The sequence below is a fragment of the Salmo salar genome, chromosome 08 (assembly GCF_965601325.2).
Source record: "Salmo salar chromosome 08, fSalSal1, whole genome shotgun sequence".
In the NCBI taxonomy this organism is placed as follows: Eukaryota; Metazoa; Chordata; class Actinopteri; order Salmoniformes; family Salmonidae; genus Salmo; species Salmo salar.
The window spans coordinates 3,689,058-3,710,890 of NC_138298.1; the positions used below are offsets into that span (position 1 = coordinate 3,689,058).

At 39.4% G+C, this 21,833-nt stretch overlaps 21 non-coding genes and 7 pseudogenes across 21 annotated transcripts; all 28 read right to left on the reverse strand.

The window, feature by feature from the left end:
• Window positions 1-7: 7 nt before the first annotated feature.
• LOC145886324 (5S ribosomal RNA) lies at window positions 8-126 on the reverse strand. Its single transcript, XR_014397909.1, has one exon. It is a non-coding gene; the product is annotated as a 5S ribosomal RNA (ribosomal RNA).
• A 139-nt stretch (window positions 127-265) lies between these two features.
• Window positions 266-384, reverse strand: LOC145882150 (5S ribosomal RNA). Its single transcript, XR_014393717.1, has one exon. It is a non-coding gene; the product is annotated as a 5S ribosomal RNA (ribosomal RNA).
• A 409-nt stretch (window positions 385-793) lies between these two features.
• On the reverse strand, window positions 794-912 carry LOC145854358 (5S ribosomal RNA). Its single transcript, XR_014375243.1, has one exon. It is a non-coding gene; the product is annotated as a 5S ribosomal RNA (ribosomal RNA).
• A 409-nt stretch (window positions 913-1,321) lies between these two features.
• On the reverse strand, window positions 1,322-1,440 carry LOC145886325 (5S ribosomal RNA). The gene has a single exon (XR_014397910.1). It is a non-coding gene; the product is annotated as a 5S ribosomal RNA (ribosomal RNA).
• A 139-nt stretch (window positions 1,441-1,579) lies between these two features.
• LOC145856628 (5S ribosomal RNA) lies at window positions 1,580-1,698 on the reverse strand. Its single transcript, XR_014377519.1, has one exon. It is a non-coding gene; the product is annotated as a 5S ribosomal RNA (ribosomal RNA).
• Window positions 1,699-2,107: 409 nt separating this feature from the next.
• On the reverse strand, window positions 2,108-2,226 carry LOC145886327 (5S ribosomal RNA). Its single transcript, XR_014397912.1, has one exon. It is a non-coding gene; the product is annotated as a 5S ribosomal RNA (ribosomal RNA).
• Window positions 2,227-2,365: 139 nt separating this feature from the next.
• Window positions 2,366-2,484, reverse strand: LOC145882151 (5S ribosomal RNA). The gene has a single exon (XR_014393718.1). It is a non-coding gene; the product is annotated as a 5S ribosomal RNA (ribosomal RNA).
• A 409-nt stretch (window positions 2,485-2,893) lies between these two features.
• Window positions 2,894-3,017, reverse strand: LOC145853467 (uncharacterized; annotated as a pseudogene).
• Window positions 3,018-3,426: 409 nt separating this feature from the next.
• Window positions 3,427-3,545, reverse strand: LOC145883261 (5S ribosomal RNA). Its single transcript, XR_014394835.1, has one exon. It is a non-coding gene; the product is annotated as a 5S ribosomal RNA (ribosomal RNA).
• Window positions 3,546-3,684: 139 nt separating this feature from the next.
• LOC123738180 (uncharacterized) lies at window positions 3,685-3,803 on the reverse strand (annotated as a pseudogene).
• A 134-nt stretch (window positions 3,804-3,937) lies between these two features.
• On the reverse strand, window positions 3,938-4,056 carry LOC145887365 (5S ribosomal RNA). Its single transcript, XR_014398956.1, has one exon. It is a non-coding gene; the product is annotated as a 5S ribosomal RNA (ribosomal RNA).
• A 139-nt stretch (window positions 4,057-4,195) lies between these two features.
• On the reverse strand, window positions 4,196-4,314 carry LOC145887360 (5S ribosomal RNA). The gene has a single exon (XR_014398951.1). It is a non-coding gene; the product is annotated as a 5S ribosomal RNA (ribosomal RNA).
• A 139-nt stretch (window positions 4,315-4,453) lies between these two features.
• Window positions 4,454-4,572, reverse strand: LOC145852844 (uncharacterized; annotated as a pseudogene).
• Window positions 4,573-10,896: 6,324 nt separating this feature from the next.
• On the reverse strand, window positions 10,897-11,015 carry LOC123738165 (5S ribosomal RNA). The gene has a single exon (XR_014394836.1). It is a non-coding gene; the product is annotated as a 5S ribosomal RNA (ribosomal RNA).
• Window positions 11,016-11,154: 139 nt separating this feature from the next.
• LOC123738229 (5S ribosomal RNA) lies at window positions 11,155-11,273 on the reverse strand. Its single transcript, XR_006767446.2, has one exon. It is a non-coding gene; the product is annotated as a 5S ribosomal RNA (ribosomal RNA).
• Window positions 11,274-11,412: 139 nt separating this feature from the next.
• LOC123737945 (5S ribosomal RNA) lies at window positions 11,413-11,531 on the reverse strand. The gene has a single exon (XR_006767242.1). It is a non-coding gene; the product is annotated as a 5S ribosomal RNA (ribosomal RNA).
• Window positions 11,532-11,670: 139 nt separating this feature from the next.
• Window positions 11,671-11,789, reverse strand: LOC123737453 (5S ribosomal RNA). The gene has a single exon (XR_014398323.1). It is a non-coding gene; the product is annotated as a 5S ribosomal RNA (ribosomal RNA).
• Window positions 11,790-11,928: 139 nt separating this feature from the next.
• On the reverse strand, window positions 11,929-12,047 carry LOC123737330 (5S ribosomal RNA). Its single transcript, XR_014373399.1, has one exon. It is a non-coding gene; the product is annotated as a 5S ribosomal RNA (ribosomal RNA).
• Window positions 12,048-12,186: 139 nt separating this feature from the next.
• Window positions 12,187-12,305, reverse strand: LOC123737715 (5S ribosomal RNA). Its single transcript, XR_006767013.1, has one exon. It is a non-coding gene; the product is annotated as a 5S ribosomal RNA (ribosomal RNA).
• A 139-nt stretch (window positions 12,306-12,444) lies between these two features.
• LOC123737179 (5S ribosomal RNA) lies at window positions 12,445-12,563 on the reverse strand. Its single transcript, XR_006766719.1, has one exon. It is a non-coding gene; the product is annotated as a 5S ribosomal RNA (ribosomal RNA).
• A 409-nt stretch (window positions 12,564-12,972) lies between these two features.
• LOC123737457 (uncharacterized) lies at window positions 12,973-13,091 on the reverse strand (annotated as a pseudogene).
• A 139-nt stretch (window positions 13,092-13,230) lies between these two features.
• Window positions 13,231-13,339, reverse strand: LOC145853301 (uncharacterized; annotated as a pseudogene).
• An 806-nt stretch (window positions 13,340-14,145) lies between these two features.
• Window positions 14,146-14,264, reverse strand: LOC145883262 (5S ribosomal RNA). The gene has a single exon (XR_014394837.1). It is a non-coding gene; the product is annotated as a 5S ribosomal RNA (ribosomal RNA).
• A 139-nt stretch (window positions 14,265-14,403) lies between these two features.
• On the reverse strand, window positions 14,404-14,522 carry LOC145853034 (uncharacterized; annotated as a pseudogene).
• A 134-nt stretch (window positions 14,523-14,656) lies between these two features.
• LOC145887366 (5S ribosomal RNA) lies at window positions 14,657-14,775 on the reverse strand. The gene has a single exon (XR_014398957.1). It is a non-coding gene; the product is annotated as a 5S ribosomal RNA (ribosomal RNA).
• A 139-nt stretch (window positions 14,776-14,914) lies between these two features.
• Window positions 14,915-15,033, reverse strand: LOC145887361 (5S ribosomal RNA). Its single transcript, XR_014398952.1, has one exon. It is a non-coding gene; the product is annotated as a 5S ribosomal RNA (ribosomal RNA).
• A 139-nt stretch (window positions 15,034-15,172) lies between these two features.
• Window positions 15,173-15,291, reverse strand: LOC145853196 (uncharacterized; annotated as a pseudogene).
• Window positions 15,292-21,615: 6,324 nt separating this feature from the next.
• Window positions 21,616-21,734, reverse strand: LOC123738099 (5S ribosomal RNA). Its single transcript, XR_006767391.2, has one exon. It is a non-coding gene; the product is annotated as a 5S ribosomal RNA (ribosomal RNA).
• Between the last annotated feature and the right edge of the window lie 99 nt (window positions 21,735-21,833).

A 21,833-nucleotide genomic window follows, 5' to 3' on the forward strand; every position in this document is an offset into this window, starting at 1 on the left:
GACAAAATGCTTACAGCACCTGGTATTCCCAGGCGGTCTCCCATCCAAGTACTAACCAGGCACGACCCTGCTTAGCTTCCGAGATCAGACGAGATCGGGCGTACCCAGGCTGGTATGGCCGTAAGCGAGAAACAATCTCTTGCTACAACATATATAGTCAAAGTGAGTCTGATAAAACAGACATTTAGTCAATTCATCATTAAATGCTTACTACAAGGCAGTGTTGCTGATGAAATAGTGCAAGAGCACACCCTCGTGGACAAAATGCTTACAGCACCTGGTATTCCCAGGCGGTCTCCCATCCAAGTACTAACCAGGCCCGACCCTGCTTAGCTTCCGAGATCAGACGAGATCGGGCGAACCCAGGCTGGTATGGCCGTAAGCGAGACACAATCTCTTGCTACAACATATATATTCAAAGTGAGTGTGATAAACAGACATTGCATTTTCACCAATTAGATAAGCAGCTTGAACTTTGTGTCACTGAAAAAGTAGAAGAAATTACAAACACTGTTCCCATCACTTTTTAGCACAGGTAGTTGGATAAAATACCAACTTTATTTCCTTTCATCATTTGAACAGGGCAAAGGAGCACAAAGCACACACAAGCTGCATTCAGCAACAATATTCTTGTTTGTCTTATAAATACAAGGCAGATGCTAATTGAAAACACAAGGAAATTTGATCCTATTAAAAAGGCAGGAAGCTGCATTTAGTCAATTCATCATTAAATGCTTACTACAAGGCAGTGTTGCTGATGAAATAGTGCAAGAGCACACCCTCGTGGACAAAATGCTTACAGCACCTGGTATTCCCAGGCGGTCTCCCATCCAAGTACTAACCAGGCCCGACCCTGCTTAGCTTCCGAGATCAGACGAGATCGGGCGTACCCAGGATGGTATGGCCGTAAGCGAGAAACAATCTCTTGCTACAACATATATATTCAAAGTGAGTGTGATAAACAGACATTGCATTTTCACCAATTAGATAAGCAGCTTGAACTTTGTGTCACTGAAAAAGTAGAAGAAATTACAAACACTGTTCCCATCACTTTTTAGCACAGGTAGTTGGATAAAATACCAACTTTATTTCCTTTCATCATTTGAACAGGGCAAAGGAGCACAAAGCACACACAAGCTGCATTCAGCAACAATATTCTTGTTTGTCTTATAAATACAAGGCAGATGCTAATTGAAAACACAAGGAAATTTGATCCTATTAAAAAGGCAGGAAGCTGCATTTAGTCAATTCATCATTAAATGCTTACTACAAGGCAGTGTTGCTGATGAAATAGTGCAAGAGCACACCCTCGTGGACAAAATGCTTACAGCACCTGGTATTCCCAGGCGGTCTCCCATCCAAGTACTAACCAGGCACGACCCTGCTTAGCTTCCGAGATCAGACGAGATCGGGCGTACCCAGGCTGGTATGGCCGTAAGCGAGAAACAATCTCTTGCTACAACATATATAGTCAAAGTGAGTCTGATAAAACAGACATTTAGTCAATTCATCATTAAATGCTTACTACAAGGCAGTGTTGCTGATGAAATAGTGCAAGAGCACACCCTCGTGGACAAAATGCTTACAGCACCTGGTATTCCCAGGCGGTCTCCCATCCAAGTACTAACCAGGCCCGACCCTGCTTAGCTTCCGAGATCAGACGAGATCGGGCGTACCCAGGCTGGTATGGCCGTAAGCGAGAAACAATCTCTTGCTACAACATATATATTCAAAGTGAGTGTGATAAACAGACATTGCATTTTCACCAATTAGATAAGCAGCTTGAACTTTGTGTCACTGAAAAAGTAGAAGAAATTACAAACACTGTTCCCATCACTTTTTAGCACAGGTAGTTGGATAAAATACCAACTTTATTTCCTTTCATCATTTGAACAGGGCAAAGGAGCACAAAGCACACACAAGCTGCATTCAGCAACAATATTCTTGTTTGTCTTATAAATACAAGGCAGATGCTAATTGAAAACACAAGGAAATTTGATCCTATTAAAAAGGCAGGAAGCTGCATTTAGTCAATTCATCATTAATTGCTTACTACAAGGCAGTGTTGCTGATGAAATAGTGCAAGAGCACACCCTCGTGGACAAAATGCTTACAGCACCTGGTATTCCCAGGCGGTCTCCCATCCAAGTACTAACCAGGCACGACCCTGCTTAGCTTCCGAGATCAGACGAGATCGGGCGTACCCAGGCTGGTATGGCCGTAAGCGAGAAACAATCTCTTGCTACAACATATATAGTCAAAGTGAGTCTGATAAAACAGACATTTAGTCAATTCATCATTAAATGCTTACTACAAGGCAGTGTTGCTGATGAAATAGTGCAAGAGCACACCCTCGTGGACAAAATGCTTACAGCACCTGGTATTCCCAGGCGGTCTCCCATCCAAGTACTAACCAGGCCCGACCCTGCTTAGCTTCCGAGATCAGACGAGATCGGGCGAACCCAGGCTGGTATGGCCGTAAGCGAGACACAATCTCTTGCTACAACATATATATTCAAAGTGAGTGTGATAAACAGACATTGCATTTTCACCAATTAGATAAGCAGCTTGAACTTTGTGTCACTGAAAAAGTAGAAGAAATTACAAACACTGTTCCCATCACTTTTTAGCACAGGTAGTTGGATAAAATACCAACTTTATTTCCTTTCATCATTTGAACAGGGCAAAGGAGCACAAAGCACACACAAGCTGCATTCAGCAACAATATTCTTGTTTGTCTTATAAATACAAGGCAGATGCTAATTGAAAACACAAGGAAATTTGATCCTATTAAAAAGGCAGGAAGCTGCATTTAGTCAATTCATCATTAAATGCTTACTACAAGGCAGTGTTGCTGATGAAATAGTGCAAGAGCACACCCTCGTGGACAAAATGCTTACAGCACCTGGTATTCCCACGGCGGTCTCCCATCCAAGTACTAAGCCAGGCCCGACCCTGCTTAGCTTCCGAGATCAGACGAGATCGGGCGTACCCCCAGCGCTGGTATGGCCGTAAGCGAGAAACAATCTCTTGCTACAACATATATATTCAAAGTGAGTGTGATAAACAGACATTGCATTTTCACCAATTAGATAAGCAGCTTGAACTTTGTGTCACTGAAAAAGTAGAAGAAATTACAAACACTGTTCCCATCACTTTTTAGCACAGGTAGTTGGATAAAATACCAACTTTATTTCCTTTCATCATTTGAACAGGGCAAAGGAGCACAAAGCACACACAAGCTGCATTCAGCAACAATATTCTTGTTTGTCTTATAAATACAAGGCAGATGCTAATTGAAAACACAAGGAAATTTGATCCTATTAAAAAGGCAGGAAGCTGCATTTAGTCAATTCATCATTAAATGCTTACTACAAGGCAGTGTTGCTGATGAAATAGTGCAAGAGCACACCCTCGTGGACAAAATGCTTACAGCACCTGGTATTCCCAGGCGGTCTCCCATCCAAGTACTAACCAGGCCCGACCCTGCTTAGCTTCCGAGATCAGACGAGATCGGGCGTACCCAGGCTGATATGGCCGTAAGCGAGAAACAATCTCTTGCTACAACATATATAGTCAAAGTGAGTCTGATAAAACAGACATTTTGTCAATTCATCATTAAATGCTTACTACAAGGCAGTGTTGCTGATGAAATAGTGCAAGAGCACACCCTCGTGGACAAAATGCTTACAGCACCTGGTATTCCCAGGCGGTCTCCCATCCAAGTACTAACCAGTACCGACCCTGCTTAGCTTCCGAGATCAGACGAGATCGGGCGTACCCAGGCTGACATGGCCGTAAGCGAGAAACAATCTCTTGCTACAACATATATAGTCAAAGTGAGTCTGATAAAACAGACATTTAGTCAATTCATCATGCTTACTACAAGGCAGTGTTGCTGATGAAATAGTGCAAGAGCACACCCTCGTGGACAAAATGCTTACAGCACCTGGTATTCCCAGGCGGTCTCCGATCCAAGTACTAACCAGGCCCGACCCTGCTTAGCTTCCGAGATCAGACGAGATCGGGCGTACCCAGGCTGGTATGGCCGTAAGCGAGAAACAATCTCTTGCTACAACATATATAGTCAAAGTGAGTCTGATAAAACAGACATTTAGTCTATTCATCATTAAATGCTTACTACAAGGCAGTGTTGCTGATGAAATAGTGCAAGAGCACACCCTCGTGGACAAAATGCTTACAGCACCTGGTATTCCCAGGCAGTCTCCCATCAAAGTACTAACCAGGCCCGACCCTGCTTAGCTTCCGAGATCAGACGAGATCGGGCGTACCCAGGCTGATATGGCCGTAAGCGAGAAACAATCTCTTGCTACAACATATATAGTCAAAGTGAGTCTGATAAAACAGAAATTTAGTAAATTCATCATTAAATGCTTACTACAAGGCAGTGTTGCTGATGAAATAGTGCAAGAGCACACCCTCGTGGACAAAATGCTTACAGCACCTGGTATTGCCAGGCAGTCTCCCATCGAAGTACTAACCAGGCCCGACCCTGCTTAGCTTCCGAGATCAGACGAGATCGGGCGTACCCAGGCTGATATGGCCGTAAGCGAGAAACAATCTCTTGCTACAACATATATAGTCAAAGTGAGTCTGATAAAACAGACATTTAGTCAATTCATCATTAAATGCTTACTACAAGGCAGTGTTGCTGATGAAATAGTGCAAGAGCACACCCTCGTGGACAAAATGCTTACAGCACCTGGTATTCCCAGGCGGTCTCCCATCCAAGTACTAACCAGGCCCGACCCTGCTTAGCTTCCGAGATCAGACGAGATCGGGAGTACCTTTTTTTTTAAATCTTTTATTATGAAAAAACACATAATATTTACAATATTCAAACAATAATAATAAAAAGGATGAACAATTCATCCTTTTACAAAATCAAAAAAGAAAAGAAAATAAAACCAATTAAAAAACACAATCATCCACTAAAACCAATTAATAATTAAAAGCAAGTTTTCCATTTTGATCAATTTCGATAAAAGTGCTCCCCCACACAAACAGTTTTTCAAAATTACATCCTCCATATTTATATATTAGTTCAATATCTTTCTCTAAAATACTTTTAAATAAAACCTCCACACTCACAATTTTCCCTTCATAATGTCCTAAATTCCTTCTTTGTCTTACAGCGTATCTAGCATGGCTAAGAACAAAATTCATCAAATTAATATTAAAAACTTTGCTTTTTCCATTTATACCAAATAGAAACAACCTCCTCCACTCAACCCCATTTACAATATCTTCTCCCCAATGTTGTTCTAAAAGCCCCTTTATAAACTCATGAAACCCTTGTAATCTACTACATTCAATAAAAAAGTGCATAAAATTTTCCACCTCCGTACCACAAATATCACATTCTCTTTTAATGTCTCTATTTATTTGATGTAAAACCACGTTCGTAAAAATCCTATTATGTTTCAATTTAAAATCATTATCTTCACATTCTATAGAATTATATTTGACATTGACATTCTTCCATATTGATTTTACATCTATATTTACAAATACCCTAGACCACACTTTTTCTGAAGCAGGAGCTTTTATCTCTCTTAAAATACATTTTTCATAAATCTTTTTAACTTTCAAACCTGATAAAACATGTTTCTCCCCATTACTTTCATAATATAAAACCGGTAAACCCTTAGCTCTCTCAACCACCTCTGTATTTATTAAAAGCACCCATTCTTCAGGAATACACCCTAAAATTCTCTTATACATATTTTCTATTGTAGTTTTACTTATTTCATCTTCTACTTCACAAACATTATCATAAATCGCTTGTACAGTAAGAAACCCTGGAATGACCTCGTATAAAATATCCCCAATCTGTCTCATCCCAGCCCTCATAAAATATTTACAAAACAACATCTTATTATTATATTGTATCTTGGGATTTAAGAAAATTGGCTGATTTAAAATATTGTCTAAAATGGTACACTCATAATAAATATTTGGTAAAAACTCCCCCCAAGCTTCAAACACTTCTCTATAAAACAATGGTATATTACTTAACATTTCTTTTTTCATGCACATCAATAAACCATTGTCCCCCATCCTCCCAACCTCCTGCAAATACTCCTTAAAAAATCTTTTCCATCCATAATCTAGTTCACCATATAAATATTTCCGTACCATTTTAACTCTAATTGCTTTTTTCCTTACATTTAAATCCACCAACTTCAAACCCCCCTCCTCATATCCTGCAATCAATGTTTTAAAAGAAATTTTCGCTCCTTTCCCATCCCATAAAAAATCAACTAAAATCGTATTCATTTCAGATAAAACCCATTCTGGTACATCTAAAACGTTCATGACATGAATAAAAATTGACATCAGCAAGGAATTTACAACAATTACTTTCCCTTTTAATTTCAAAGCCCTCCCCTTCCACATATTTACTACCTTCCTAACTTTATTTATAACCCCACTCCATGTCAGATCCCTAGCTTCTTGTTCCTTCACCCCTAAAAACACACCTAACACCTTAAAATAATCATTTACCACCTTAAAAGGAAAAGTCCCCTCATTATTCTTCCCAACATACATTATTACTGACTTCTCCATATTCACTTTAGCTCCTGAGGCTTTCTCATATACTTTAAAACACTCCATCACCCTTTTAACACTTCCCTCATCTCTGACTGTAATTGTGGTATCGTCTGCATATTGATGAATTAAACTAAAACCTCCTTGCGGAGTCTCTACACAATTTATAAAATGATCTTTTTTAAAGGTATGCCGCTAAGGGTTCTACCGATAAAACAAACAATAAAGCTGATAAAGGGCACCCCTGTCTCACTGACCTCTCAAGAATAAAAGAATCTGTTAAAACCCCATTACATTTAACCGTACTTTTAGCCTTTCTATATAATAATTTTATCCATCTTATTATACCATTTCCAAACCCATACTTTTCCAGTACCCTAAACATAAAATCATGTTCCACCCTGTCAAAAGCTTTATTAAAATCTATACTTAAAACAATCCCCCCCATCTTGTCACTATTCATTTTATTTATCACATCTCTAAGTGTAGTTATGGTATCTGCTATATCTCTTCCAGGCACACTATAATTTTGTGTAGGTGCTATAATATCATTTAAAACCATCTTCATCCTATTTGCCAGTATCTTAGCTAAAATCTTATAATCTGAGTTTAATAAACTAATTGGCCTATAATTTTCTAGTTTCAGTTTGCTCCCCTTATTTTTATATAAAATCGATATCAGCCCTGTCACCATGGAATCTGAAACAGTATCATTGTCTTCCATATATTGATATACTTCTAATAAAATAGGTGCTAAAATACTTTCATACATTTTATAAAACTCTGCAATTAGTCCATCTACTCCAGGACTTTTATTTATTTGTAAACCCTTAATTGCATCTTTCACTTCATCCATTGTTATCTTCCTATCACACATTTGCTTATCTTCAACACCAATTTGCACATCCACACTACTTAAAATCTCTTTTACACACCCCTCCTCCACCTCCCCTTTCTTAAATAAATCCTTATAAAAATTCTGTACAGTTTCTAATATTTCAACATAATCATTTACCACTTCACCCTTTACATTTTCAATCTCACTAATATATGATTTCGTCTGTTTAGTTTTTTCTAAACCAAGAAAAAACGAGGTACATTTCTCCCCTTCTAAAACATATTTTGCCCTACTTCTAATAATTGCACCCTTACACTTCTCTATTTCACATTTGCTCAATTTTGCTTTTAAATCTAAAAACCTTTCAATAGTATAATCAGGATCACTATCACATTTCTTCATTTCTTCATTCAATTTTGTTCTTAAATAATTTTCTGCTCTTGTCATCCTACTCCTCTTCTTCCTTGCATATCTAATACTAAAAACTTTTATTTTTTCTTTAACATTTTCCCACCACTTGCACTTATCATTCCCTTTTTGCTTATCCTCCATTTCATCTTCTATCAAAGATTTAAGTCGTTTCCCGTATTCCTCATCACCTAGATACCCTGCATTCATACACCATATTCCCCCCCCTTTCCTTTCCTTATCTAACCCCACCGAAAATGTTAACCCAGCATGATCACTAAAAGTTGTAAAAATATATTTAATATCCTTCATAAAATTCCTTAACCCTTCATTTACTAAAACCAAATCTATCCGTGTCTGTTTCAATTCCCCTAAAACCACCTGCCTTCTAGAAAATTCTCTCTTATTAGGATTCTCCTCCCTCCATATATCAATTAAATTGTTTTCAACCATCATCTTCCTTAAAACCCCCCTAGATACGTCACTTCTAAAAATAGCTCCCCTTGTCATATCTAGTCTATCCATTTTTACATTAAAATCCCCAACTAAAATACAGTTTCCCTTGCACCATTTCGCTAATTCTAAAAATAAATTCCTTCTCTCTATTTCATTATTCGGCGCATAAATATTTATAATCCTAAAAACCCTACTCATATACTCAAAGTCTAAAATTAAAATCCTCCCATTATTATCATTATATATCTTCTTCACATTTTCTACTACATCCTTCCTTATTAAAATTGCAACCCCACATGAATTCCCCCTACCATTGTTTACATAAATAAAATCCCTCCATATTTTCTGTACTTCTAAAACACACATATTATCCCAGTGCGTCTCTTGAATACATAAAATATCAGAATTCTTTATGTGTACTATTCTATTAAATTTTCCTATTGTTCTCAACCCATTCGCATTTATCGACATTATTGTGACCATACTAATAAATAATAAAATTATAAAATATAATTTCATTATCCTCTACCTTTTATCCAGTTTCTTTCCTCTTCCACCCTTTCTCTCCCCCCCCTCCGCTGCTTTCCTCTTCCTGTATCCTCCTCTCATTCTTTCAAACTTTTCCCCATCATCCGAGTCCGATATCTCCTCCAAGTCCATTTCATCCAGCCAACTTTTCTTCTTTACACCCTCGTCCGTTGTGCTCCCCGTGTTCATCGCCGATTCTGGAATGTTCGTTGTGCTCCCCGTGTTCTCCGCCGTTTCTGGAATGTTCATCTCCGTCTCATGTGTAGTCGTCGTTGTGCTCCCCGTGTTCATCGCCGTTTCTGGAATGTTCGTTGTGCTCCCCGTGTTCATCTCCGTCTCATATATTGTCGTCGTTGTGCTCCCCGTGTTCATACCCGTCTCTGTTATTGTCATTAAACTTAAAACCCTCTCCATTTCTTCACCCCCCGAGTTACTTGTTTGTGCTGTGCTTTCCCCTAAAACCTGTGAGTCCCCCGAGCTTCCCCCCAGTCCACTCCCCCCCTCCTCCTGAAAACTCCATCTTCTTATTTCTGAATCCATGCTGCTCCCAATTTCGTTAATCTTCTGGTCTTCCTTCTTCTCCCTTCTTCCTTCCTCCGTCTCTCCACCTTCCACCACATCATCTCCTCCATCTTCTTCTCCTTCTTCCGACAATACAACTGCTTCCTCGAATAGTACTTGACTCCCCTCTTCAGTCATAACTTCTCCACAGTTGCATTCCGCCAATCTCTTTCTGCATCTACCACAAACATTCCTTTCCTTCTCTCCGACACACTCTCTCGCATAATGGCCTTGATTGCCGCACTTGAAACACTTGAATTCAGGGCAATCTTTAACTATGTGCCCAGGTTGTATGCACAATCGACAAACTCTGACCTGCTTGTCATGGATCACCCTGAAGTATTCAGCTCCTTCCAGCGTCTCAATTTTTGTGGAATATGGCAATGATGTGACTTTTTCCGTAAATTTAACTTTACAGAACCTTGTTCCGTCAACCACCTCCGTTCCAGGCCAAACTCTCCTCCTTATCTCCGATACGGCCGTTACTCCCCAGCTTCTCAACTTGTCCAGTATCACTTTATCTTCTATATATACCGGTAGATTCATAAAAGACACCACCAATTCATTAATATTCACATCTCTCGCCAGTATCTTGTTGTCCTTTATCCGTATACCGTCCATTATCCGTTCTTTACCTTTTCCGTTTCTCATCGTAATTTCATATTTCTTATCTCCTTTCATTCGGCATCCCACCACCTCTCCACACGTCTCCTTAATTGCTCGTAGTAATTCCATCGTCGTCACCTTTTCTTCTCCCACCAACTCAATTGCCACCGTGTATTCTTTTCCATATTTCATTCCTCCTTTTTCGTTTTCCTTCCGTTGCGCATTTTCGTTGTCTTTGTCCGTTCCGTTTGTCGTTGCCATGTTGTCCGTCATTGTGAATCAAAAATGAAAGCGAAAAAACCTCCCCCAGGCAGCAAAACTGCAGGGGGGGAAAACTAAACAAAACTAAAAACTATCCAAATGAAAAAACAATAAATTATATTGCAAAATCCAAAAAAGAAACGAAAATAGCTCTCGAGCAAACACTCTCAAGCAAACACTCACAGCTCAATTACTCGCACCTGTCGTCACTTCTCCAATCAAGGATTAGCGCCCCCAGGCTGGTATGGCCGTATGCGAGAAACAATCTCTTGCTACAACATATATAGTCAAAGTGAGTGTGATAAACAGACATTGCATTTTCACCAATTAGATAAGCAGCTTGAACTTTGTGTCACTGAAAAAGTAGAAGAAATTATAAACACTGTTCCCATCACTTTTTAGCACAGGTAGTTGGATAAAATACAAACTTTATTTCCTTTCATCATTTGAACAGGGCAAAGGAGCACAAAGCACACACAAGCTGCATTCAGCAACAATATTCTTGTTTGTCTTATAAATACAAGGCAGATGCTAATTGAAAACACAAGGAAATTTGATCCTATTAAAAAGGCAGGAAGCTGCATTTAGTCAATTCATCATTAAATGCTTACTACAAGGCAGTGTTGCTGATGAAATAGTGCAAGAGCACACCCTCGTGGACAAAATGCTTACAGCACCTGGTATTCCCAGGCGGTCTCCCATCCAAGTACTAACCAGGCCCGACCCTGCTTAGCTTCCGAGATCAGACGAGATCGGGCGTACCCAGGCTGATATGGCCGTAAGCGAGAAACAATCTCTTGCTACAACATATATAGTCAAAGTGAGTCTGATAAAACAGACATTTAGTCAATTCATCATTAAATGCTTACTACAAGGCAGTGTTGCTGATGAAATAGTGCAAGAGCACACCCTCGTGGACAAAATGCTTACAGCACCTGGTATTCCCAGGCGGTCTCCCATCCAAGTACTAACCAGGCCCGACCCTGCTTAGCTTCCGAGATCAGACGAGATCGGGCGTACCCAGGCTGATATGGCCGTAAGCGAGAAACAATCTCTTGCTACAACATATATAGTCAAAGTGAGTCTGATAAAACAGACATTTAGTCAATTCATCATTAAATGCTTACTACAAGGCAGTGTTGCTGATGAAATAGTGCAAGAGCACACCCTCGTGGGCAAAATGCTTACAGCACCTGGTATTCCCAGGCGGTCTCCCATCCAAGTACTAACCAGGCCCGACCCTGCTTAGCTTCCGAGATCAGACGAGATCGGGCGTACCCAGGCTGATATGGCCGTAAGAGAGAAACAATCTCTTGCTACAACATATATAGTCAAAGTGAGTCTGATAAAACAGACATTTAGTCAATTCATCATTAAATGCTTACAACAAGGCAGTGTTGCTGATGAAATAGTGCAAGAGCACACCCTCGTGGACAAAATGCTTACAGCACCTGGTATTCCCAGGCGGTCTCCCATCCAAGTACTAACCAGGCCCGACCCTGCTTAGCTTCCGAGATCAGACGAGATCGGGCGTACCCAGGCTGATATGGCAGTAAGCGAGAAACAATCTCTTGCTACAAAATATATAGTCAAAGTGAGTCTGATAAAACAGACATTTAGTCAATTCATCATTAAATGCTTACTACAAGGCAGTGTTGCTGATGAAATAGTGCAAGAGCACACCCTCGTGGGCAAAATGCTTACAGCACCTGGTATTCCCAGGCGGTCTCGCATCCAAGTACTAACCAGGCCCGACCCTGCTTAGCTTCCGAGATCAGACGAGATCGGGCGTACCCAGGCTGATATGGCCGTAAGCGAGAAACAATCTCTTGCTACAACATATATAGTCAAAGTGAGTCTGATAAAACAGACATTTAGTCAATTCATCATTAAATGCTTACTACAAGGCAGTGTTGCTGATGAAATAGTGCAAGAGCACACCCTCGTGGACAAAATGCTTACAGCACCTGGTATTCCCAGGCGGTCTCCCATCCAAGTACTAACCAGGCCCGACCCTGCTTAGCTTCCGAGATCAGACGAGATCGGGCGTACCCAGGCTGATATGGCCGTAAGCTAGAAACAATCTCTTGCTACAACATATATAGTCAAAGTGAGTCTGATAAAACAGACATTTAGTCAATTCATCATTAAATGCTTAATACAAGGCAGTGTTGCTGATGAAATAGTGCAAGAGCACACCCTCGTGGACAAAATGCTTACAGCACCTGGTATTCCCAGGCGGTCTCCCATCCAAGTACTAACCAGGCCCGACCCTGCTTCGCTTCCGAAATCAGACGAGATCGGGCGTACCCAGGCTGGTATGGCCGTATGCGAGAAACAATCTCTTGCTACAACATATATAGTCAAAGTGAGTGTGATAAACAGACATTGCATTTTCACCAATTAGATAAGCAGCTTGAACTTTGTGTCACTGAAAAAGTAGAAGAAATTACAAACACTGTTCCCATCACTTTTTAGCACAGGTAGTTGGATAAAATACAAACTTTATTTCCTTTCATCGTTTGAACAGGGCAAAGGAGCACAAAGCACACACAAGCTGCATTCAGCAACAATATTCTTGTTTGTCTTATAAATACAAGGCAGATGCTAATTGAAAACACAAGGAAATTTGATCCTATTAAAAAGGCAGGAAGCTGCATTTAGTCAATTCATCATTAAATGCTTACTACAAGGCAGTGTTGCTGATGAAATAGTGCAAGAGCACACCCTCGTGGACAAAATGCTTACAGCACCTGCTATTCCCAGGCGGTCTCCCATCCAAGTACTAACCAGTACCGACCCTGCTTAGCTTCCGAGATCAGACGAGATCGGGCGTACCCAGGCTGACATGGCCGTAAGCGAGAAACAATCTCTTGCTACAACATATATAGTCAAAGTGAGTCTGATAAAACAGACATTTAGTCAATTCATCATTAAATGCTTACTACAAGGCAGTGTTGCTGATGAAATAGTGCAAGAGCACACCCTCGTGGACAAAATGCTTACAGCACCTGGTATTCCCATGGGGTCTCCCATCCAAGTACTAACCAGGCCCGACCCGGCTTAGCTTCCGAGATCGGGTGTACCCAGGCTGGTATGGCCGTAAGCGAGAAACAATCTCTTGCTACAACATATATAGTCAAAGTGAGTGTGATAAACAGACATTGCATTTTCACCAATTAGATAAGCAGCTTGAACTTTGTGTCACTGAAAAAGTAGAAGAAATTACAAACACTGTTCCCATCACTTTTTAGCACAGGTAGTTGGATAAAATACAAACTTTATTTCCTTTCATCATTTGAACAGGGCAAAGGAGCACAAAGCACACACAAGCTGCACTCAGCAACAATATTCTTGTTTGTCTTATAAATACAAGGCAGATGCTAATTGAAAACACAAGGAAATTTGATCCTATTAAAAAGGCAGGAAGCTGCATTTAGTCAATTCATCATTAAATGCTTACTACAAGGCCATGTTGCTGATGAAATAGTGCAAGAGCACACCCTCGTGGACAAAATGCTTACAGCACCTGGTATTCCCAGGCGGTCTCCCATCCAAGTACTAACCAGGCACCAATTAGATAAGCAGCTTGAACTTTGTGTCACTGAAAAAGTAGAAGAAATTACAAACACTGTTCCCATCACTTTTTAGCACAGGTAGTTGGATAAAATACCAACTTTACTTCCTTTCATCATTTGAACAGGGCAAAGGAGCACAAAGCACACACAAGCTGCATTCAGCAACAATATTCTTGTTTGTCTTATAAATACAAGGCAGATGCTAATTGAAAACACAAGGAAATTTGATCCTATTAAAAAGGCAGGAAGCTGCATTTAGTCAATTCATCATTAAATGCTTACTACAAGGCAGTGTTGCTGATGAAATAGTGCAAGAGCACACCCTCGTGGACAAAATGCTTACAGCACCTGGTATTCCCAGGCGGTCTCCCATCCAAGTACTAACCAGGCCCGACCCTGCTTAGCTTCCGAGATCAGACGAGATCGGGCGTACCCAGGCTGATATGGCCGTAAGCGAGAAACAATCTCTTGCTACAACATATATAGTCAAAGTGAGTCTGATAAAACAGACATTTTGTCAATTCATCATTAAATGCTTACTACAAGGCAGTGTTGCTGATGAAATAGTGCAAGAGCACACCCTCGTGGACAAAATGCTTACAGCACCTGGTATTCCCAGGCGGTCTCCCATCCAAGTACTAACCAGTACCGACCCTGCTTAGCTTCCGAGATCAGACGAGATCGGGCGTACCCAGGCTGACATGGCCGTAAGCGAGAAACAATCTCTTGCTACAACATATATAGTCAAAGTGAGTCTGATAAAACAGACATTTAGTCAATTCATCATGCTTACTACAAGGCAGTGTTGCTGATGAAATAGTGCAAGAGCACACCCTCGTGGACAAAATGCTTACAGCACCTGGTATTCCCAGGCGGTCTCCGATCCAAGTACTAACCAGGCCCGACCCTGCTTAGCTTCCGAGATCAGACGAGATCGGGCGTACCCAGGCTGGTATGGCCGTAAGCGAGAAACAATCTCTTGCTACAACATATATAGTCAAAGTGAGTCTGATAAAACAGACATTTAGTCTATTCATCATTAAATGCTTACTACAAGGCAGTGTTGCTGATGAAATAGTGCAAGAGCACACCCTCGTGGACAAAATGCTTACAGCACCTGGTATTCCCAGGCAGTCTCCCATCAAAGTACTAACCAGGCCCGACCCTGCTTAGCTTCCGAGATCAGACGAGATCGGGCGTACCCAGGCTGATATGGCCGTAAGCGAGAAACAATCTCTTGCTACAACATATATAGTCAAAGTGAGTCTGATAAAACAGAAATTTAGTAAATTCATCATTAAATGCTTACTACAAGGCAGTGTTGCTGATGAAATAGTGCAAGAGCACACCCTCGTGGACAAAATGCTTACAGCACCTGGTATTGCCAGGCAGTCTCCCATCGAAGTACTAACCAGGCCCGACCCTGCTTAGCTTCCGAGATCAGACGAGATCGGGCGTACCCAGGCTGATATGGCCGTAAGGGAGAAACAATCTCTTGCTACAACATATATAGTCAAAGTGAGTCTGATAAAACAGACATTTAGTCAATTCATCATTAAATGCTTACTACAAGGCAGTGTTGCTGATGAAATAGTGCAAGAGCACACCCTCGTGGACAAAATGCTTACAGCACCTGGTATTCCCAGGCGGTCTCCCATCCAAGTACTAACCAGGCCCGACCCTGCTTAGCTTCCGAGATCAGACGAGATCGGGAGTACCTTTTTTTTTAAATCTTTTATTATGAAAAAACACATAATATTTACAATATTCAAACAATAATAATAAAAAGGATGAACAATTCATCCTTTTACAAAATCAAAAAAGAAAAGAAAATAAAACCAATTAAAAAACACAATCATCCACTAAAACCAATTAATAATTAAAAGCAAGTTTTCCATTTTGATCAATTTCGATAAAAGTGCTCCCCCACACAAACAGTTTTTCAAAATTACATCCTCCATATTTATATATTAGTTCAATATCTTTCTCTAAAATACTTTTAAATAAAACCTCCACACTCACAATTTTCCCTTCATAATGTCCTAAATTCCTTCTTTGTCTTACAGCGTATCTAGCATGGCTAAGAACAAAATTCATCAAATTAATATTAAAAACTTTGCTTTTTCCATTTATACCAAATAGAAACAACCTCCTCCACTCAACCCCATTTACAATATCTTCTCCCCAATGTTGTTCTAAAAGCCCCTTTATAAACTCATGAAACCCTTGTAATCTACTACATTCAATAAAAAAGTGCATAAAATTTTCCACCTCCGTACCACAAATATCACATTCTCTTTTAATGTCTCTATTTATTTGATGTAAAACCACGTTCGTAAAAATCCTATTATGTTTCAATTTAAAATCATTATCTTCACATTCTATAGAATTATATTTGACATTGACATTCTTCCATATTGATTTTACATCTATATTTACAAATACCCTAGACCACACTTTTTCTGAAGCAGGAGCTTTTATCTCTCTTAAAATACATTTTTCATAAATCTTTTTAACTTTCAAACCTGATAAAACATGTTTCTCCCCATTACTTTCATAATATAAAACCGGTAAACCCTTAGCTCTCTCAACCACCTCTGTATTTATTAAAAGCACCCATTCTTCAGGAATACACCCTAAAATTCTCTTATACATATTTTCTATTGTAGTTTTACTTATTTCATCTTCTACTTCACAAACATTATCATAAATCGCTTGTACAGTAAGAAACCCTGGAATGACCTCGTATAAAATATCCCCAATCTGTCTCATCCCAGCCCTCATAAAATATTTACAAAACAACATCTTATTATTATATTGTATCTTGGGATTTAAGAAAATTGGCTGATTTAAAATATTGTCTAAAATGGTACACTCATAATAAATATTTGGTAAAAACTCCCCCCAAGCTTCAAACACTTCTCTATAAAACAATGGTATATTACTTAACATTTCTTTTTTCATGCACATCAATAAACCATTGTCCCCCATCCTCCCAACCTCCTGCAAATACTCCTTAAAAAATCTTTTCCATCCATAATCTAGTTCACCATATAAATATTTCCGTACCATTTTAACTCTAATTGCTTTTTTCCTTACATTTAAATCCACCAACTTCAAACCCCCCTCCTCATATCCTGCAATCAATGTTTTAAAAGAAATTTTCGCTCCTTTCCCATCCCATAAAAAATCAACTAAAATCGTATTCATTTCAGATAAAACCCATTCTGGTACATCTAAAACGTTCATGACATGAATAAAAATTGACATCAGCAAGGAATTTACAACAATTACTTTCCCTTTTAATTTCAAAGCCCTCCCCTTCCACATATTTACTACCTTCCTAACTTTATTTATAACCCCACTCCATGTCAGATCCCTAGCTTCTTGTTCCTTCACCCCTAAAAACACACCTAACACCTTAAAATAATCATTTACCACCTTAAAAGGAAAAGTCCCCTCATTATTCTTCCCAACATACATTATTACTGACTTCTCCATATTCACTTTAGCTCCTGAGGCTTTCTCATATACTTTAAAACACTCCATCACCCTTTTAACACTTCCCTCATCTCTGACTGTAATTGTGGTATCGTCTGCATATTGATGAATTAAACTAAAACCTCCTTGCGGAGTCTCTACACAATTTATAAAATGATCTTTTTTAAAGGTATGCCGCTAAGGGTTCTACCGATAAAACAAACAATAAAGCTGATAAAGGGCACCCCTGTCTCACTGACCTCTCAAGAATAAAAGAATCTGTTAAAACCCCATTACATTTAACCGTACTTTTAGCCTTTCTATATAATAATTTTATCCATCTTATTATACCATTTCCAAACCCATACTTTTCCAGTACCCTAAACATAAAATCATGTTCCACCCTGTCAAAAGCTTTATTAAAATCTATACTTAAAACAATCCCCCCCATCTTGTCACTATTCATTTTATTTATCACATCTCTAAGTGTAGTTATGGTATCTGCTATATCTCTTCCAGGCACACTATAATTTTGTGTAGGTGCTATAATATCATTTAAAACCATCTTCATCCTATTTGCCAGTATCTTAGCTAAAATCTTATAATCTGAGTTTAATAAACTAATTGGCCTATAATTTTCTAGTTTCAGTTTGCTCCCCTTATTTTTATATAAAATCGATATCAGCCCTGTCACCATGGAATCTGAAACAGTATCATTGTCTTCCATATATTGATATACTTCTAATAAAATAGGTGCTAAAATACTTTCATACATTTTATAAAACTCTGCAATTAGTCCATCTACTCCAGGACTTTTATTTATTTGTAAACCCTTAATTGCATCTTTCACTTCATCCATTGTTATCTTCCTATCACACATTTGCTTATCTTCAACACCAATTTGCACATCCACACTACTTAAAATCTCTTTTACACACCCCTCCTCCACCTCCCCTTTCTTAAATAAATCCTTATAAAAATTCTGTACAGTTTCTAATATTTCAACATAATCATTTACCACTTCACCCTTTACATTTTCAATCTCACTAATATATGATTTCGTCTGTTTAGTTTTTTCTAAACCAAGAAAAAACGAGGTACATTTCTCCCCTTCTAAAACATATTTTGCCCTACTTCTAATAATTGCACCCTTACACTTCTCTATTTCACATTTGCTCAATTTTGCTTTTAAATCTAAAAACCTTTCAATAGTATAATCAGGATCACTATCACATTTCTTCATTTCTTCATTCAATTTTGTTCTTAAATAATTTTCTGCTCTTGTCATCCTACTCCTCTTCTTCCTTGCATATCTAATACTAAAAACTTTTATTTTTTCTTTAACATTTTCCCACCACTTGCACTTATCATTCCCTTTTTGCTTATCCTCCATTTCATCTTCTATCAAAGATTTAAGTCGTTTCCCGTATTCCTCATCACCTAGATACCCTGCATTCATACACCATATTCCCCCCCCTTTCCTTTCCTTATCTAACCCCACCGAAAATGTTAACCCAGCATGATCACTAAAAGTTGTAAAAATATATTTAATATCCTTCATAAAATTCCTTAACCCTTCATTTACTAAAACCAAATCTATCCGTGTCTGTTTCAATTCCCCTAAAACCACCTGCCTTCTAGAAAATTCTCTCTTATTAGGATTCTCCTCCCTCCATATATCAATTAAATTGTTTTCAACCATCATCTTCCTTAAAACCCCCCTAGATACGTCACTTCTAAAAATAGCTCCCCTTGTCATATCTAGTCTATCCATTTTTACATTAAAATCCCCAACTAAAATACAGTTTCCCTTGCACCATTTCGCTAATTCTAAAAATAAATTCCTTCTCTCTATTTCATTATTCGGCGCATAAATATTTATAATCCTAAAAACCCTACTCATATACTCAAAGTCTAAAATTAAAATCCTCCCATTATTATCATTATATATCTTCTTCACATTTTCTACTACATCCTTCCTTATTAAAATTGCAACCCCACATGAATTCCCCCTACCATTGTTTACATAAATAAAATCCCTCCATATTTTCTGTACTTCTAAAACACACATATTATCCCAGTGCGTCTCTTGAATACATAAAATATCAGAATTCTTTATGTGTACTATTCTATTAAATTTTCCTATTGTTCTCAACCCATTCGCATTTATCGACATTATTGTGACCATACTAATAAATAATAAAATTATAAAATATAATTTCATTATCCTCTACCTTTTATCCAGTTTCTTTCCTCTTCCACCCTTTCTCTCCCCCCCCTCCGCTGCTTTCCTCTTCCTGTATCCTCCTCTCATTCTTTCAAACTTTTCCCCATCATCCGAGTCCGATATCTCCTCCAAGTCCATTTCATCCAGCCAACTTTTCTTCTTTACACCCTCGTCCGTTGTGCTCCCCGTGTTCATCGCCGATTCTGGAATGTTCGTTGTGCTCCCCGTGTTCTCCGCCGTTTCTGGAATGTTCATCTCCGTCTCATGTGTAGTCGTCGTTGTGCTCCCCGTGTTCATCGCCGTTTCTGGAATGTTCGTTGTGCTCCCCGTGTTCATCTCCGTCTCATATATTGTCGTCGTTGTGCTCCCCGTGTTCATACCCGTCTCTGTTATTGTCATTAAACTTAAAACCCTCTCCATTTCTTCACCCCCCGAGTTACTTGTTTGTGCTGTGCTTTCCCCTAAAACCTGTGAGTCCCCCGAGCTTCCCCCCAGTCCACTCCCCCCCTCCTCCTGAAAACTCCATCTTCTTATTTCTGAATCCATGCTGCTCCCAATTTCGTTAATCTTCTGGTCTTCCTTCTTCTCCCTTCTTCCTTCCTCCGTCTCTCCACCTTCCACCACATCATCTCCTCCATCTTCTTCTCCTTCTTCCGACAATACAACTGCTTCCTCGAATAGTACTTGACTCCCCTCTTCAGTCATAACTTCTCCACAGTTGCATTCCGCCAATCTCTTTCTGCATCTACCACAAACATTCCTTTCCTTCTCTCCGACACACTCTCTCGCATAATGGCCTTGATTGCCGCACTTGAAACACTTGAATTCAGGGCAATCTTTAACTATGTGCCCAGGTTGTATGCACAATCGACAAACTCTGACCTGCTTGTCATGGATCACCCTGAAGTATTCAGCTCCTTCCAGCGTCTCAATTTTTGTGGAATATGGCAATGATGTGACTTTTTCCGTAAATTTAACTTTACAGAACCTTGTTCCGTCAACCACCTCCGTTCCAGGCCAAACTCTCCTCCTTATCTCCGATACGGCCGTTACTCCCCAGCTTCTCAACTTGTCCAGTATCACTTTATCTTCTATATATACCGGTAGATTCATAAAAGACACCACCAATTCATTAATATTCACATCTCTCGCCAGTATCTTGTTGTCCTTTATCCGTATACCGTCCATTATCCGTTCTTTACCTTTTCCGTTTCTCATCGTAATTTCATATTTCTTATCTCCTTTCATTCGGCATCCCACCACCTCTCCACACGTCTCCTTAATTGCTCGTAGTAATTCCATCGTCGTCACCTTTTCTTCTCCCACCAACTCAATTGCCACCGTGTATTCTTTTCCATATTTCATTCCTCCTTTTTCGTTTTCCTTCCGTTGCGCATTTTCGTTGTCTTTGTCCGTTCCGTTTGTCGTTGCCATGTTGTCCGTCATTGTGAATCAAAAATGAAAGCGAAAAAACCTCCCCCAGGCAGCAAAACTGCAGGGGGGGAAAACTAAACAAAACTAAAAACTATCCAAATGAAAAAACAATAAATTATATTGCAAAATCCAAAAAAGAAACGAAAATAGCTCTCGAGCAAACACTCTCAAGCAAACACTCACAGCTCAATTACTCGCACCTGTCGTCACTTCTCCAATCAAGGATTAGCGCCCCCAGGCTGGTATGGCCGTATGCGAGAAACAATCTCTTGCTACAACATATATAGTCAAAGTGAGTGTGATAAACAGACATTGCATTTTCACCAATTAGATAAGCAGCTTGAACTTTGTGTCACTGAAAACGTAGAAGAAATTACAAACACTGTTCCCATCACTTTTTAGCACAGGTAGTTGGATAAAATACAAACTTTATTTCCTTTCATCGTTTGAACAGGGCAAAGGAGCACAAAGCACACACAAGCTGCATTCAGCAACAATATTCTTGTTTGTCTTATAAATACAAGGCAGATGCTAATTGAAAACACAAGGAAATTTGATCCTATTAAAAAGGCAGGAAGCTGCATTTAGTCAATTCATCATTAAATGCTTACTACAAGGCAGTGTTGCTGATGAAATAGTGCAAGAGCACACCCTCGTGGACAAAATGCTTACAGCACCTGGTATTCCCAGGCGGTCTCCCATCCAAGTACTAACCAGGCCCGACCCTGCTTAGCTTCCGAGATCAGACGAGATCGGGCGTACCCAGGCTGATATGGCAGTAAGCGAGAAACAATCTCTTGCTACAACATATATAGTCAAAGTGAGTCTGATAAAACAGACATTTAGTCAATTCATCATTAAATGCTTACTACAAGGCAGTGTT